The following is a 17,678-nucleotide window of genomic DNA, read 5'->3' on the forward strand; positions in this document are numbered from 1 at the left end:
TGGCCAGCAGGACCAGGGAAGTGATTCTTCCCCTGTACTCAGCACTGGTGAGGCCACACCTGGAGTACTGTGTCCAGTTCTGGGCCCCTCAGTTCAGGAAGGATATTGAGGTGCTGGAGCAGGTCCAGAGGAGAGCAACAAGGCTGGTGAAGGGACTCGAGCACAAGTCCTATGAGGAGAGGCTGAGGGAGCTGAGGCTGTTCAGCCTGGAGAAGAGGAGGCTCAGGGGAGACCTCATCATTCTCTAAAACTCCCTGAAAGGAGGTTGTAGCCAGGTGGGGGTTGGTCTCTTCTCCCAGGCAACCAGCAGTAGGAGAAGAGGGCATGGTCTTAAGCCGTGCCAGGGGAGGTTTAGGTTGGATATTAGGAAGAAATTCTTTACAGAGAGGGTAATCAGACATTGGAATGGGCTGCCCAGATTAAATCCCATGAAAATCCAATTTCATTTTTCACCCTCTAAATCATTATTCATATTGTGTTTTTAATCAAGCAAAAATAGGATATAAAAAGATAAAAAATAAAACTATTGTAAATGGCTGTACATCTGGTTTACTCAGATTTTTTTATTAGTCCTCAGCTGTTATTTGAGTCTCATCAGCCCGTTATACTGGGACAGTGGAAAGGTCATTAGAAAAACATTTCTGGTGGCATTCTTTCTGAATTAGAATCACTAGAAGAAAAAAAGCCCCTCAGAATATTGCAGAAGAAAATAGCAAGGAAGCCAAATTTCCCAAACATGGAGTTAAGAAAAGATGTAAACCATCATCATTTGACCTTGAATTACTGTTCAAGAGATTCATTAGCTAGCACTGTCTGATCTCCTGTCTCTGACATAGCAGAGGCACAGCAATGGTGTTATTGCTTTGCACAAATTCCTAAACACAGGATATATTTTACCCTTTTGCTCCTAATCATGTTAATAAGACTTTTGATTTAAGCAAATGAATAATCATTGACTTCACTCTGCAACCATCCAGGATGCATAAAGTTTATATGCAGCTTGAATTTATTATTATTAACACAAATCCATCCAATTCGGTGTGCAAGCCTCATTTTTCACTTTTTCTTTTTGAAACTCCATTTTTAAATGATCAGCAATTCAGTATCAAATGACAATTTCTACATACAGAGTACTTCTTTTTCGTATTGGTGATTTTAAATACAACTTTTAGCTGCAGTAAAGGAATGGATTTGCCACCAGTGGGTATTTGCCAACATTGATAATTGTGGAACTCAGCATCTAGTTGCAATGCTTAATATACACTTAGAAGTGACCAGGACAGGAGAAATAGGAAGATCTCGTACTTATGAGTCAAAGCATAGTGGAGACTGATGGTGCCAAAACATTAGTATTCCTAGAAAAACTAAATAGGGATACTTGTGCAACTGGACAATATTGTCTAGTTTAGCTATTAACCGCTTGATATAAAAAGTGCTGCTTTGTTTTTAAGACAGTGTAAGGACTGGAGAGATGACTATTCCTGCCTCTCTCTATGTAACTCTAAGACTAAGACAGCTTTTCTCTGTTTAGACATGTTAAGATAATTTTCAATTCTACTATCTCAAATCCTCAAAGAGCTATAAAGACATACAATAATGAATTTAAATAGACTAAGTGGTGCTTTCTTTGACGAAAATGGCTCAGATTTCCAGATCAAAGACAGTAGGAAAGAGGTTCTGCCCCCAACTTACTTAATGCTTCATCTCTGTCTTTGTAAAATTGGAGTAATGATCAAACAACAGAAGTTGCAAAGATAAAGAAATTACCTACTCTTCACTTCTACAGCTTCTAAACTTGAAATCTTGCTAAAGAAATACATTTTTGAACGTAATATTCAGAAAAGTTGAGGACTTCTGTGCTGCTTGGTTCTTTAATACATTAGCCAATGTGCTGCCATTTTCATTCTGATGTACTTTATTTTTCTTATTGATCAGAGGCTTGCTGTGTTTAGTGTTACTTTATGCAACTAAAGGAGTGAATGACTGTGAGGTAGTCAAATACTCCTGTAATCAGCCCAGTAGAAAAAAAGAAAAAAGTCATACCTATAAATCGAGAGGATTAAATGAAGATATTGTAGCATCTGAATGATACAGAGCTCTCTTTCATTCTGTGCTCATATAGCTCTTTTCATAAACTATGAAAGGCATTGCCATAACATAAAAACATTAGAAAACTATTGGAAATAATATTATGACAATATATAACAGCCTACTTGGCCAAGATAAACAATGCTGTAATATATCAGAAATATATTCACAGTTTAGTTCACCTCTGTTAGCTACTATGGTCCATGTTGAATAAAATCAGCCTTGCATGTACTGCTCATTTGCTTTGTATAAAAAGTGCAGGGATTAGTCCCAAAATAATTTTTATTTCATTTTAAGTCAGTTCAAATATCTGTATGACCAAAATGAACAATGACTTACTGGATTAAAGTAATCTTCAGCCTAAAGAGGCACAGAATATCCAGGTCTGCCTGGTTATGTGGGCTAACTCTTTGCCATCTGTTTCTAAGCAGGAAGAACAGAGGACTGGTCTGCCAGAGGGAATTCCTTTCCAAAAGCTGTTATTTGGCATTCACAGTTCCCATAATGACGCTTAACAGAGCAGGAGGAAGCACTCTCAGCACTTTTGTCTCAAGGTGCACTCCGTTTCTGCTACCTGCATACATATTCTGACTTTTTACCTCTAGCATTGTAGACAGCCCTACTGTTTCCCCATGATGCATCTTGTTCCCCAACACAAGGCAGGCTTCAATACAAAAGAGAGTTATACCTATCAAAACTTGAAATTAAGGTTTTACAAAATGCAAGAAAAAACCTTGTTGTAAGAAAAAAAATAAAACCCAAACAAACCCTATAAAATATTGTTCTAATTACACGTATGTTTCATTCACTCCCTCATGCAAATTTCCTTCAATGTGCTCTTGCTCAAAGACCACTTAGACATGAATTCAGCCCCTTCCCCTCATTTGATGAGGATCCACAAGAATAACTTCCATCTCCAGCTACTTTGATGGGGGTTTAAATATCCTGGGGAGTTCTAGCTACAGTCAGATACCTTGTATATGTAAGCTGTATTCATTTTGCTTCTGCAGTAATCATATTGCCTAATCCAGACTGGTCAATCTTCAGTTCTTATTACAGATTTCAATATCTTCATGATAAATATTATACCAGACATTGGCTATAAATAAAAGTTGCTAAGCATCTGATTTCTGGTATATTAACCACTTTTCACAGAGACCTCACCCTCTACGACAGATACAAATGTCACCTCAGCAAAAACTGATCTGCTTGCTTGATGTATCTAGGAGCAAACTCTTTCCCTTCCTTTTACCCTGTTTTAATATGTTCTCTTTTGCCAGAAGAAATTTAAAGTAGTTTGGAGCTGATTTTTTTTTTATCTATCAATTTTATGTTGCCAAATCAATAACTCATCATTTGCAATTCCCTAAGATGTTGAGGGAATTAAGGAAAAAAAATTACTATTTGGTCAGATCAACTCTTATATTCCTAGTTTTATTCTACTGTAGTCAAAGCAAAATTTCCACTAAAGGAAGTGTTAAAAATTACAGCACATGATCCTGGAACAGTACAGGGACCAGAACACTCAGAGGAAGGTGATTGAACATCCAGTCTTACAAAGAGTAAATACCAGAAACTGTTCTTGTTCAGTATCAGATGACCAGTTTTCTGCCACCTGTCATAAGAACTAGAGGAATTAAATGGGAAATCATAATTTACAGTAACAAGAGGAGCATAATTAGAAAAAAATTAAATAATATTAGGCAAAAAAAATTAAAAAAAAGAAAAAAATGGCAGATGAACAAAAACCAACCTACTGAGAGGAAGAAAAGAAAAAAGTAAATTGAAAGACTGAATCATTGGTTCTGACACACTAAGAGGACCAGCTTTTTGACCAGTTTTTAATGAAGGCAAAATTTCACATAGTAAGTTTAAACAAAAAAAATATAAAACATACCAAATGTATGATATACAGTGTTATCAGGTGTTGGAGAGAGCAACTTAAATTGCATTCAGCAATGCAGGTGAAGGCTGCCTGCTAACTCATCTCTTTCATGTTTTATTTCTCGGACCATTTCAGAGATCCAATGGTCTACTCTTGTCATGTCACAGTCTAGTTTTTTTGTGATATATTGAAGGAATTGCTGCTAAGTTCTCCTGTCTCTATTTGACTCTTGAGGGTTATTGACTTTGGTTCTGCCTAAGGGTTCTTTCTTCTAAGAAAAAACCCTGGAGACCTCCTGGTGCTCTCTTGCCTGCTAGCAATGGGCATTTCCAATTTTGCAGCACATGCTTTGTGACTGTAGTCTTATCAGTCTCCAGCTGTGTAGAGCTAGTTGTGCACACATAGTCATTCAAAACACAAGCTTTGTTCTAAGCATGGCTATCAGAATTGTTGTTAGGTGAAAAGAAACCTCAGGTTTGAGTTGAATAGCTCATTTCTTCTGTTCCAAACTCTGGGACATGCCTCATTCTCAAATGGAGACTTTCATTATGTTTAAGAATATAATTAATTCTGAAGCTGTATACCCTTCACTTAATTTGAAAGGTTTGGACTTTCCCATAAATCATGGAACACAGCTGGTTTCTTAGCTGTTACAAAACAAGCAACAAAACCAAACCCAGCATTGACTACTAGGACTCTACTATAAATACTCTGAAAGGGGAACAGTGACTGAAAATTCAGAGCCATTCATCTTAAAATAGACCAAAAGAAAGTATCTATCAAACAGACCAGCAAAATGCAACCACTTGCAAACTGACCAGCCAAAGAAATGGACAGAAAGAGCTCTATTTGCTGGAACAATGTGAAACATTTGTGGTTCCCACTGGAAGCAGAATCTGGTCAGATTCAGTACTGATGTCAGATCAATACAATTATCATTAGATTCCACTGAAGATAAAAACCTTTTATTGAAAATATAAATTACCTTTAACCATCAAGATTTCAAGTTATATTAAAACAGCACTCTTATCTTCCCTTGCCTTCAGTCAAAATGGGATTTCTAGAACAGTTCACATGAAACACAATTTAAAAAGTGAATTACAGATTGAAACATCAATCCATTAAGCTTCATATTTCTCAGAAAGCTTAAGAGTGGAGAAGTTCAAACTTCATTTAGTATGTTGCAGATGAAGATATCACAATGTCATCTCCTCTAATTTCAGTTTCTTTCCATATTTGTCTTGAGGATGTGTAACTTCTTTTCCCACTACAAAGCCTGGAATTCAAACCATTCTCTATGGCATTGAGGTTAGATTCATAGACTTCTAGAATATCTCAAGTCAGAAGGGACCCATAAGGATTATCAAGTCCAACTCCCTGCTTCTCACAGGACTACCTAAAAGTAAATCATACGACTGAGTGTGTTGTCCAGATGCTCCTTGAACTCAAATTACTCAAAAGGACAAGGGCAATTGATCTAGAGATCAACTTGATCAATTCTTTGTAAAATAGCTCATTTGTGATGTTGTCCTGGCTGCTGGTTGATAGCAGGCACCCAAAACAATATCTCTTTATTTGCTTTCCCCTTCACCCTTACTCAGAGGCTCTCAACCATGTTGCTGCCAACTGTAAGTATCACACAATCCAACCCCTCCCTTATATGCAGTGCCACATCACCTCATCTGCTTTACCTTTCCCTCCTGAAGAGCCTATAACTGTCCACCATGATACACTAGTCACAGGACTCATCCCAACAGGTTTTGCTTATGCCAATGATGTCGCAGGTCTGGGACTGAGGCAAAGCTTCTAGCTCCTCTTGTTTATTTGTTGTATTGAAACCAAATACAAAGTCAAAATTGGGGGGGGGGGGGGGGGAGGTACAGAGATGGCTTCCGTGAGAAGCTGCAAGAAGCTTCTTGCGTGTCTGGCAGAGCCAATACCAGTCAGCTCGAGGATGGACTTGCTACTGGCCAAGGCTGGGCCAATCAGCAATGGTGGTAATGACTCTGCGATACCATATTTAAGAAGGAAAAAAAGTTATTGTACAGATGTAATTGCAGCCAGAGAAGAGCCCATGGAGGACCACAGGGATGCAAATATCCACCTGCAGCCCATGGAAGAGACCCACGCTGGAGCAAGTGGATGCCCAAAAGAGGGCTGTGAACCCATGGGAAACACATACTGGAGCAGGCTCCTGGCAGGAACTTGCAGACCTATGGAGAGAGGAGCCCATGCTGGAACAGTTTACTGGCAGGACTTGTGAGCCTGTGGGGGACCCATGTTGGAGCAGGCTGTGCCAGATGGACTACACCCCTTGGAAGAATGACTCATGTTGCACCAGTTCATGGAGAAGTGTTGCCAGTAGTATGGACTCACATTGGAGAAATTAATGAAGGACTGTCTCTTGTGGGAGAGACACCATGCTGGAGCAGGGGAAGGACTCCTCTCTCTGAGTAGTGGCAGGAACGTGTGATGAACTGACCATCATCCTCACTTCCCATCTCCCTCTGTTGCTGGCAGGGATGTAGTAGAGCTCAGGAAGGAGGGGGGTGGGGGGAACATGCTTTTAAGATTTATTTTACTTCTCATTATTCTGCTCTGAATTTTTTAGTGATACAGTCAATTGATATCCCCAACTGGAGTCTGTTTTGCCTGCGATGGTATTTGGTGAGTGATCTCTGGCACACTGTCCCACAAATATTGGCATGCCACTCCCAGGCTTTTCTCTAGTGAGCCTGCTTTCGTCCCTTTCCCCCTTCAAATCTAGTTTAAAGCTCTTTCTATGAGACCTGTTGACTTCCACGCAAAGATCCTTTTCCCCCTTTGAGAAAGGATTATCAGTAAAGCATCAGCAAAGGAACATGACAGAAGTTCCATGAGAGCCTACCCATATTACAGGTAGGAAATGCACCTGAGAAGACACATGAAAGACAGGTAGGGACTGATGCCAGATCCTCTGGATCTCAGAACAGTTCCAACCATAAGGAAGCTTTTCTTGTCTTTTGTTTACAGTAAATTACCTGAAATCAATTGATGCAATTTTTTGTAAAGACTAGTGGGCCCTCATTAACAAAAAGCCATGCAAATTCATTTCTTCTAGATAATAGAAAATCAAATTAAGCTAGTTTGAATTGATTAGCAACAATTTTGAGTGAGAGATTCTTGAAAAGCATATAATAAGATAAAAACTATCACCATTTATATAAGTGCAGAAAGCAAGACCTATGTTTACTCTCACTTTCCTGTATCAAACCTTTCTTCTATCACAAATCCATTTATAACTTCATCCAACTAATAAATAGATTCCATTCTTTTCAGAGGGGAAGGCTTCAGAATCTTTACCACAGCTACAGGTTATACAAAGACATAATTCTCAGTGTGTTACATGAGTGCAGATTGGTCAGTATTCTGGTAGCTGCCAAGCCTAGTGAGGCATGGTGAAGTATAGAAATAATTTGTGAATTATCGCAGTGGATTCTCTGAATGGTTTTAATTAATGAATGTCAGGGAGCTGGAGGGAGCTCACCAGCAAAAAAAAGGAAGGTATTTCCCAGACACATTTGAAAGCCTAACCTAGTACTCAACCAGCCAAAACATCTATACTCCTGAGCAAAGAGAAAACCTTTGCTCGCTAAATTATTTTTTGTGCTTTTTCGATGCCTCATGAGATGTGGGAATAGATTCTTATGAAAACTTCTGCATCAAAAATCCCGTTGTATTTTCTACCACTGTGATTTTCCATTGTTATATTTCTTACACACTGCATACATTAAGGCACATTAATAAAGGAAAGCAGCAAGTCAGCCTGTCAGATATTTCAAAATGGGCCATGGGAAATGATTGGTTTAGGATGAGTGGGTAAAAAGAGTTTGTTCAGCAAACTTAATTTTAGCTGAGAATCAAGAAATGTGTGTACAAATGAACATATAGTAAATTAACTGGGCTCAAAAATACACCATATAGCTGGGCTTTTGGGACAGCAGAGAAACTTAGTGTTCTGGTGCTTCATGGCTATACTCTACCTTTTAACATGAAGGAAGAAGCACTACAGTTACTCTGAGGGATGACAGATCTTTAGTTTGCACATTCCCTTGGAATTTGGAAATACAACAGAAACATCCATATTTAAGGCTTCAGGGGAGAAAAAGAGTTTCCACAAACACAACACTAAATCTGGAAGGTGAGATTGAAAGAACCCAATAAAACGAGATTATGTACATTTAAAAATAAAACTATTAGCTCTCCCTGTGAAGTAACATTTTACTATGCTAAATTGTTAAATGGCTGATAAACTGTCATTTTCAGGAGTTTTAATTCCTATAAGGAATTTCTTGGAAAGTTACTGTAAACTTGTGATTTGTGTTCTCTAACAGTTCCATAGAAAGACATGAAAAACTCTCTAAGATATAGTGTCCAAATCCTCCCTCACACACGGATGGGAATTGAAACTCAGCACAGTTTACGAAGCTCTGGAAAGATATTCAGAGACTCTGTATGAGCACACAGACAACAGCAAAAGTTTGTGCTTGCGTTGTCTACCAGTTTTCTGCCGTGCATTTCAGTACATCTGTGGAGCCTGAAAAGCTGACTGCATAACAACATCCTAGCATGAATTACCTTTTCAGTAGGTTTACTGTCTTGAGAGGTGATGTTTCTCCTCGATTCCCAAACTACCCCTGGACCTTCTCATCCTACTAGCCCATTGGAGACTGTTCCACAGAGCTGCCTGGACCCCCCCACAGCATCCACCCTGTGGAAGAAACACATATTGAAAAACTGTGATGCAGCAATTAAATCTTCTTAAGACATATATTGAAGACATTGGGAGAGAATAACTCAGGTAGACTAAAACATGATCTAAAGCTGTCATTACACTATCTGAGAAGGGAGGAGAATTATAGGATTACAGTGCCCCCTCAATGTAATTGTATGTATGATAGAGCTACTGAAGGCACAGTTAATTTCAAGAAGACTTTAAGACACAAACATAAACAGAGATTTCAAAGGCAATTAGTCAATAATGTGATCACCTAATCTTACAGATAACAACCTTGCCTATTAGAAATGCCTGCATTTTTGCATGCTTAGCAGTAATAGGAAGGGGGTAGTTACCACTATATCTCTGTAATGAGTAGCTTCATCATAGATCCATGCAGGGCATGGTGGTAGAAATTAGTGTTTTCCTGTCATTAGTGACAGTGAAACATATCTGTGTATATCTCTTGATGGCAAGATATGCCTTCCAGCGTTGGAAACTTCCTTCATCTTACATGCACATCATGGTAAAAATTTAAATTGGACAGAAGTTTAAAAATTAATTGCTCTGCTAAATAATTTTGAAGTTATAGCCTGGATATAATGCACCAAATTTCTGATTTAGTCAAAAAATAAATAAAGATTAGAAATAATAATGGTATCTAATATTTCATAGCTTGAAAACACTGATAGGAATGAGATATAAACTGGCTCTTTTGTTTCAAATATTTTAAAAACACTGCTCATTTACTAAAGAAAAAAAAATCTACTGTCTCTTGTTTATGACAAGAGAAAATTGAGCAAATCATGACTTCAGATAACCCATAAGTCACTGACTCTGTTTTTCAAAGACCTGCTCGCTTTTTATTTTTTTGGCCTTGGCTGCCTAGCAACCTTCACAGAGCTTTCTTAGTCTATACTAATTCTGGAGAGTTTTCATTTATATATTTATTTATGAGAATGTCTATAAGGAGGATACAGAAACAAAGAGCTGTTTGTTCCTTCCTTCTAACACTGAATTCCAAACATGTCACCTCAGTGTCTCAGTGAAGGACACAGTCCTTGGTTTTGAAAAGAGAGGTACCTACCTTGATATTGCTTGGAAACTAAGTAAATCCCAGTTTCCAGTAGACAAAAGCTTAGTCTGTGTAAGAAGCTGCTGATGTAATATGCACTAATACTTCTCTCTCTCCCTGTTGATTTGATTCATTGATAAGCTTTTTCACACTGAAATACTAGGTGCCTATGTAAGATTACTGTTCTTATGCAGACTGGAGCTTTTACTTAACATGAAGACAGAGTTTGTGCTACTGCACTGAGTCACCAACAGTTCCTGTATCAACCAAGCACTGGTGGGAAATGGAGATTAAAGTTGATCTGCTGTGTCCATGACTCAAAGCAGGACAATCTAGAAGTTGTACATGGGACTGCTTATTATAATAAGTAGTTTGAAACTGGATATGGGCTATCTGTCCCTGAACCAGCCATTAGGTTTTCATAGAAAAGCCTATTTCCTCAGGTTTGTTTTGGGGATTTTTGGGTTTTGGTTGGTTTCTATTTGTTGCTGGGTATTATTGGTGTGTGTGTTTTTTGTTTGTTTGGGTTGTTTTTGTTTTCCTTCATTATTAGTGCAAAATTGAGGATGCCACAGAAAATATCCCTATGCTACATTAAAAAACACTTATTTTCTTGCCAATTCTATTCAATCAGTACTTTGCAAATACTTTATGCCCTGATCAACACAACCATCTCCTACAATCAGAAAAAAAGGGGAAAAAAAAAAGAGAGAGAGAGAAAAAGATGGTCAAATACGTGCCCTGAAGAGCCTAACAGGCTCTTTCAAATGAACTGGTAAAGGCATGCCAAATATTCCTAGCTTGTAGTCACATGGTGGTGGTGTGGGTTTTATGTCTCATTATTTCCAACCCTGAACTCAGATGGAAAAGTTTGCATTTACTTCCGGATCAAACAGAAGCCTGAAACATAGAAGACCAATATGTCTTGAGACATCTCAATATGCCTGAATCATTTCATTACATTTTTTTCTGATTAAGTTGACCTGAAGCTGTGTTTTGCCATTAAGAGACATGAAGAGAATCTGTGGCAGAACATGAACCTGAAACCAGATCTGCTAACTTCCACTCTCAATTTCTTACTAACAGAGACATATACATAAAAATTAGGTTGTTTTAAACATGACAACACTTGTAGGATTATAGAAGCATTTGTAAATCTTGGTGTTTACGTATATGCAGGTATCAATTAGAATTTACTCCAAATTTAATAGTAGGAAATTATATTTAAATAATCTCCTCAATACTGTAACAGGTAACAAAAACAGATGTTGAATGGTATATCAGTGTCCAATGAAATAAAACAGAAGAGAAACATGAATCATAGAAATTAAGCTGCTGGTTAAAAGAGTATCATTTTTTACAGCTACTTATGAACAGCAAAAATATCCATGGAAACTAAAATGTGCAAAATTATTCAATAAACAGGAGGAAGAAAGTTACTGGAAGTAAACAGAGATCTGGGATTTCTTTTTCTATTTGTGGGCTCATGATAAACAATTTTCTAAGTTCCTTTCCCTCTGTCACTCTAAACAGTAATATAAGTTTGTAGTTCCCAGCAGACGTCTCGATTTGTACTCCTCAGAGTTATTGTAATACAAACAAATTCCAAATGTAATCCAAAATTAAGTAGTTGCTTATTGAGAATGAGTTTCCATACATATGTTAATTTTTTACAGCGTATGATTATTGCAGCAAAACTTGAGATTGTGGTGTTTCTTCCCCTTGCTAAGTATGATCATAATTTCATATGCTTTTAAATGTTAAGTAAAACTTTCTGAAAATAAACCTAATGAAGAATACTAGAACCATGGACTTACATATCTGTTTTCTCACTTACTTTTGTGAGAAGTCTGTTTTTAATAAGTTCAAGGACATGTAAACAAACAACAGAGAGAATAAACTTTTTCTATGCATTTTTATAAAAAGTTGTCATATTAGGGTTTTCTACAGAATGAATAAAATTTAACTGTGCCAAAGCAGCTAGCAAAGGAGATTGAACCAGAGAAAATGAAGTCTCTCAAGATACATGGAAAAATAAGTTGCAAGTGGTCTCATCCTAAATTTCAAATACTAAAATTAGGTACTTAATCTACTAAATTTAGACTAGAAAATCTCCTCTGCCATGCACTTATGCTCATAAAAGAGGAGCCATACAAAAAAGACTAATTTGGCCTATCTTTCTTCCTTCCTCCCTCTGTTTGTCAAAAGAGAAAGATGCAAAATGCCTTAGTTTTCTGGATAGGGACTATAGCAAAATGAAATGATAAAGAAGGATTGGAAAAAGGTCATGACATAGAAAAAAAAGTTTTAGTTGGAAAAAGAGAAAAAGAAAATTATCATCAATATAAAAGTAGAATCTTTGCTTGAATATCTAACTCACCAAGGAGAATTGCACGAAATCTTTTGAAAACAATCAATATTCCAGTGCTCAGCTCCTCATTTCAACTGCACTGATTTTACTTCAGACTTATGCCAGTAAATGTTCAAAATTTGGTCTAAAATCTTTAAATATTTTCTAAAAATTTATTAGGGCAATATGTAAGAAAAACTCATTGAAGTTATGATCAGGCTTTAGTAACTGCTCTCAAAGCAGTTATATTTTTATAGATTGCAAAGGGATGAAAAGAGCTGCAGTAAAAGGAAGATTTATTAAAGAAAACTAAACACAGTAGCATGTGCTACCATGATGACATAGTGAAGAAAATAAATAAGCAGATGAGAACAAACAACTACACAGTTCCTATTATTTTTAATAAATATCACTAACAGGGTAGTATTCAAATGACAAAAGAAAGGAGGTTGTTATACTTATTTACTACTGGCTACTACTCAGTTGTCATTCCAGAAGAATGCAGTTTTCTTGTAGATTCAATATCTTATCTGCCTGATCCTGAAGTCTTGGGTATCTCAGGATATGTGAAATAGCATTAAATTCTGTTATTTATGAATCTGAATCACTTGCAAGCTGTTAGTGAAAATGTGTGTGAGCTCTGGGTATTTACATGTTAGATAACAGGCAAGAGTAAAGTTAATAAAACAGGAAAATCATAGTGTGATATGCCCACATAAGAATTTTGACAGAGGGTACACAGAGAAAATACTACTCAAGACAGTTCCTTAAAGAAAGGTATTTGGTACAAATTCTTTACTACCAGTAAATATGAGGAAGTTAAGTTAAATCTCACCTCTGAATAACTGCTGACTCACTGTGCAGTAAAACTAGCTACTGGTGATTTCTTGGTGATTTGAAAAGGTATTCTTATCAGTTTTTATTCCCTTCAGTTTTTGACATATTCTGCTGTTTCAGAGCTCTCTTTTATTTTATGTGCTTATCGGAATAGAACTTTTTTTACACTTCAGAAATGCCCAAAACCCCATAAACCTTGATTATTTCTTGTGAAGGTTGTAACTACATTTTCTTCTGATCTTTTAGCTTCATTAAATCTTGAGTAAGGATTATTCTCCTGCACAAGACCTATAATTTCTGTGTATACTGCACTTTTCATTTTTGTTCTTTCAAGAATGCCAGATAGAAGCTAAACAAAGAATAGTTGCATGACTGGTACACCAATATTTTTATACTTCTGCATTTGAGGTAAGCAGATAGGGATTAGGTAATTCTGCATGGCTATCTCTCCAAAACAAGTTAAGATATAAATTCTAAATTCTAAAACAATTTTCTCACCTTTTCCATGTGATCTGCTGCAGCAAAACTATTCACTCATATAATATTGATTGGAAATGTTTTTGTACATCTAATCAATAAACGAGTTAATACATGTTAAACCAATCTTCTAGACTATTTGTCTTGCTCAGTCTAACTCATACAAAGTGGTGAGTGATTCATTTCAGAGCAGCAGTACAGGCTGAAAGGCAGGCTGGGGTCTTTTTAATGTGAACGCCTATGTGTGTTTATAAACACAAAATGTCATTAAAAATATTTTCCCCTGACAGTATTCTTCCCCATTTTAAGATCTGTTCTATTGACTAGTAATAATAGTCTCCAGATACTTGTCTGACAAATGGTTGTTTAATTTATTTTTTACTATGAAAGATTTGACCTGTTTTGTTCATCTATAAATACACATTTTTGTGCTGTAGACACAAATATGTATTTGTGTTAGCTTTCATCCCTGCTGTGTTTGTACAACACATTGTGATATTCATAAACAGAAAGAAAAGAGATTGAAGTGAAGAACATTTGATAGTGTCACCTAGCATTTTAAACACAGCAAAATAAATAAATTAGTGCCCACTTCATCAACTGCTAAATTCAGTGTGGCTGAAATGAAACAGAGAGTGGGTCACAGAGAAAAAAATTAATCTTATATGAAAAAACAACTCATGTTGTCAACAAAGCAATAGAATAAGTGCTACTGAATTCTACTGAATTCTTAATTTTAAACTTATATTCACCCTCCCTACTAGGATATCTGAAGTAACTCTAGTTTGGCAATAATTATAAGGCATTTTGCCATACCATAATGTAAGATTGTCAAAGAGTCTGCAAGGATCATTATCTCTACAAAAAAGGAAGATGACGGTCTTAAAAGATTGAAAGTCACAGAAAAATTCAGAAAGCAATTTTGAGTTACAGAGACCTTTTTTCATTACAGAAAGTCAATTTTTTTTAAAGCAGCTAAAACCTTTTTCCTATGAAATACTCTGTTCCCCTGATGGTGTATATGTTGCTGAGCTCATAATTTTAGGAATCTTTTACCTAATCCAGTTGCTGGAGTTTTCAACCAGTAATTATAGGGGAATTTATGAAAATCAGCTTAAAAAACAAAGCACTGAAGACAAGGGGCTGGCACTAGGTGACCTTTAAGGTCCCTTCTGATCCAAAATATTCTATAATTCTGTCATATGAAAGGAGTTACATGATGCTCCTACTCACTAGTTTAATTGGACAAAATGCATTTCCCAAGTCAAAGAGCTTCTAAATACAGACAGTTTCAAATATATTAATAACACAAAAGACCTAACCCATTATTTAATCTATTTTCTGCCCTTTGTACCCTCAAGGTACTGCAAAAGAAGGTAACACCACTTGCTGGTGTTATACATGGGAAAAAAATCACTAATGTATCAAAAAGAAAGATTTTCAAAGATGTCTGCTTTGTGGCCGAAGAACTTCTTTCATAAGGTTTTGAAGTATATGATTTGTCTTACACTAATGAAGAATATGATTTGGTTTATAGCATATGTGCATAGTCACATGTCATTGTTGAGGTGAATATAAGCTGGAGACTGACAAGCAGGGACTGAAGCATAGCTAATATTATTTCCTGCAACATATTGAATAGAAATTGCTGAGGCTTGCATTACTGGAAGGTGATATGCAGTGCTACCTGCAAATGAACAGGAAAAAATACCAAAATTGTTATTGAAAACTGAAAAAAAAAACCCACAAAACAATCAGTGTAAAGCCATTAGAGATTAAAGATTGAAAGATTTTGAGTGCTATTACAACAGTGCCGTCAACTAGTATACTGCAAAGCAGTTACAAATATCAGTTGCTTTCCTATCTGATTGTTCATAAAATAATGATGCATAATGATGCATTTCCCTGTTAATAACGATGTTTTTGACAAATTTCTAAAAACAAATATAGCTAAAACCAATGAAAACTTATAATCAACAGATTGATTATGTGTGATTGGTCATATAGGTCATATAGTACAGTGTTGATGGTTCAGACTGGATGATCCTTCTTTAACAGATGGAAACAGGCAAGAAAAGTCTCTGAACATCATTGGGAAAAGAAACTGGGGCTTTAGACATGAAAAGGACATAAAAATCCTTTTATCTCCTTTTAAAAGAAGATGATTTGGAAATTACGTCCAATTTAAAACTAATTCTTTTCCCTCCGAAGAGTGAAAAAGAAATAGTTACCACATCTCTACCAGGAACATTTTTCTTCCTGTTACACTGATTACCGTGATGTGAAAAATGTTATCAGTTCCAGCTTAACCTCCCAGTTTTCCAAAATTGCCACACCATATTCATGCAAAAAAAGTATGCACACAAGCATAATGAAACAAACTGATAAAAAATGGCACAAACATAACCATAGGAAGAGCTGACATTTTCATAAGAGTCCTCATTAAGATATGGACTCAACTTGTAAATTCTTTTCCCCAAAAAGTGCTGTTCTGATTTTCAGATTGCAGTAAAGTTATCATCTAGTAGGCCTTATAAAGTCTCATAGCAGACTTAGACTTTGCAAGAAGGCTATCTGGTTCAGCATTTTAAAAATATTTGCAAGCCGAATTTTACCATCTCAAGTATTAATTTACATGGGCTGTGAATCACAGCTGTATTTGAAATTATCTTTACTTTAATGCCCCCCTTTTTGATTGCAAATAAAGAACTGCGATATTTGCAAAAATGTCCTTCTCCCTACCCCCCTTTTTTTAATTCTACACTTATATTTAGTCTACTTTTTTTTGTTCCAGTGCAATGCATGTGTAATAATCCATGAAAATTCTGTTTAATATAATTAAGAGTCTGGAGTACCCACACATCCTAGGGGGAGAAAGTTGTTTATTTAAAGGATGAGGAGTGCAAACTTTCTTCTTTTGAATATAATCTAGAAGCTAGAGTACTTGCAAGGAAAGAGGGATACTCAGTTCAATTCCTGCTTCAGCTTGGTGGGCTAAACTTCAGCTCTTCCAGAAAAGAAGTCTATTTCATAGAATCATTAAGGTTGGAAAAGACCTCTATGATCACCAAGTCTAACTGCCAACCATAACCACCACAATGCTCACCATTAAACCATGTCCTCAAGTGCCACATCCACAAAGTGTTCAAAAAACACTTCCAGGGATGGTGACTCAGCCGCTTCCCTGGGCAGCCTGGTCTAATATTTGACAACCCCTTCTGTGAAGATATTTTTCCTACTATCCAATCTAAACCTTCCCTGGCACAACTTGAGGCCATTTCCATTCATTCTGTCACTTCTTACCTGGGAAAAGAACGTGACCCCCACCTCACTACAATCTCCTTTCAGGTAATTGTGAAAAGGAATAAGACTAAACTTCATGTGCCCGAAGCAGAGCAAGCTTGATAGCTATGTAAAATTTCTGAGGCTAGAAGGAAAAGAAGGAGCAGACAAGGTAGCGATCTGGATATGAAAAGGTAGTACTATGTTCTGATTCCTTTATTTGGGATTAATACTATTGTAACTAGACCATATAAAGGGCACCAGTCCTTTAAGATCGGTAATCCAAAGTTGGTCCAGAAATCAATCGTAGTCTTTACAGTCTATGTTAGACATTGTTCACAAGAGTATTTCAAAGACCTGAAAGTAGGTACGGATATTATATATATTATATACAATGTATCAATCAATATCCTAGAATACACCCCCAAAACCAACAATTATATTCTCCTTAGCAGCATACTTAAAGCATGAATACCTTTTCAGCAGAGTTCAAGAAGAGACTTAAGCTCAAATAAACCTACAGTAAAGAAAACTTCTGCTTTTTATTCTTGGTTGCCAAGTCATACTTCAAGAAGGATGAAGAGAAGACCTCACTGAGCACTACCATATGTTCGGTTTTAACCTCTTGAAAAGACTTAAAAATATTGCCTAAAGGACTGTAGACTAAAAGCTTCATCACTTTTTGAATTTCTGTCTGAATATTCATAACATTTCCTATGGAAGGCTATTTTTATCCAAGATTAGGGAAAGTAAAAAAGAAAGGAAAAATAACCACACCTTGTGTGGTTGCAATTGTCCAGGGCTGGACTGTACAGGAACTCATGAGGCAATCTCCCTACAGATCGGGTAATTGTACTGTAGAACTGCTTAACCTGTCTAGCAGCAATGCACACAGGACAGACCGAGTTCAGAACATGAGGTATAAAAA

General features: G+C 36.6%; 1 protein-coding gene across 9 annotated transcripts in view; it reads right to left on the minus strand.

The window, feature by feature from the left end:
• Positions 1 to 17,678, minus strand: part of LRRC4C (leucine rich repeat containing 4C) — a 505,344-nt gene that overhangs the window by 46,129 nt on the left and 441,537 nt on the right. For 7 of the 9 annotated variants that reach the window (XM_027704208.1, XM_027704172.1, XM_027704181.1 and 4 more), the window contains one exon: positions 8,591 to 8,723. The exons of the other annotated variants lie outside the window; for them this stretch is intronic. The gene's annotated coding sequence lies outside the window, so the exon portion shown is untranslated. The remainder of the gene's footprint in view (positions 1 to 8,590; positions 8,724 to 17,678) is intronic. 9 annotated transcript variants of the gene reach the window in all.

The sequence above is a fragment of the Neopelma chrysocephalum genome, unplaced genomic scaffold (assembly GCF_003984885.1).
Source record: "Neopelma chrysocephalum unplaced genomic scaffold, ASM398488v2 Primary Assembly neopelma1_24, whole genome shotgun sequence".
Classification (NCBI taxonomy): domain Eukaryota; kingdom Metazoa; phylum Chordata; class Aves; order Passeriformes; family Pipridae; genus Neopelma; species Neopelma chrysocephalum.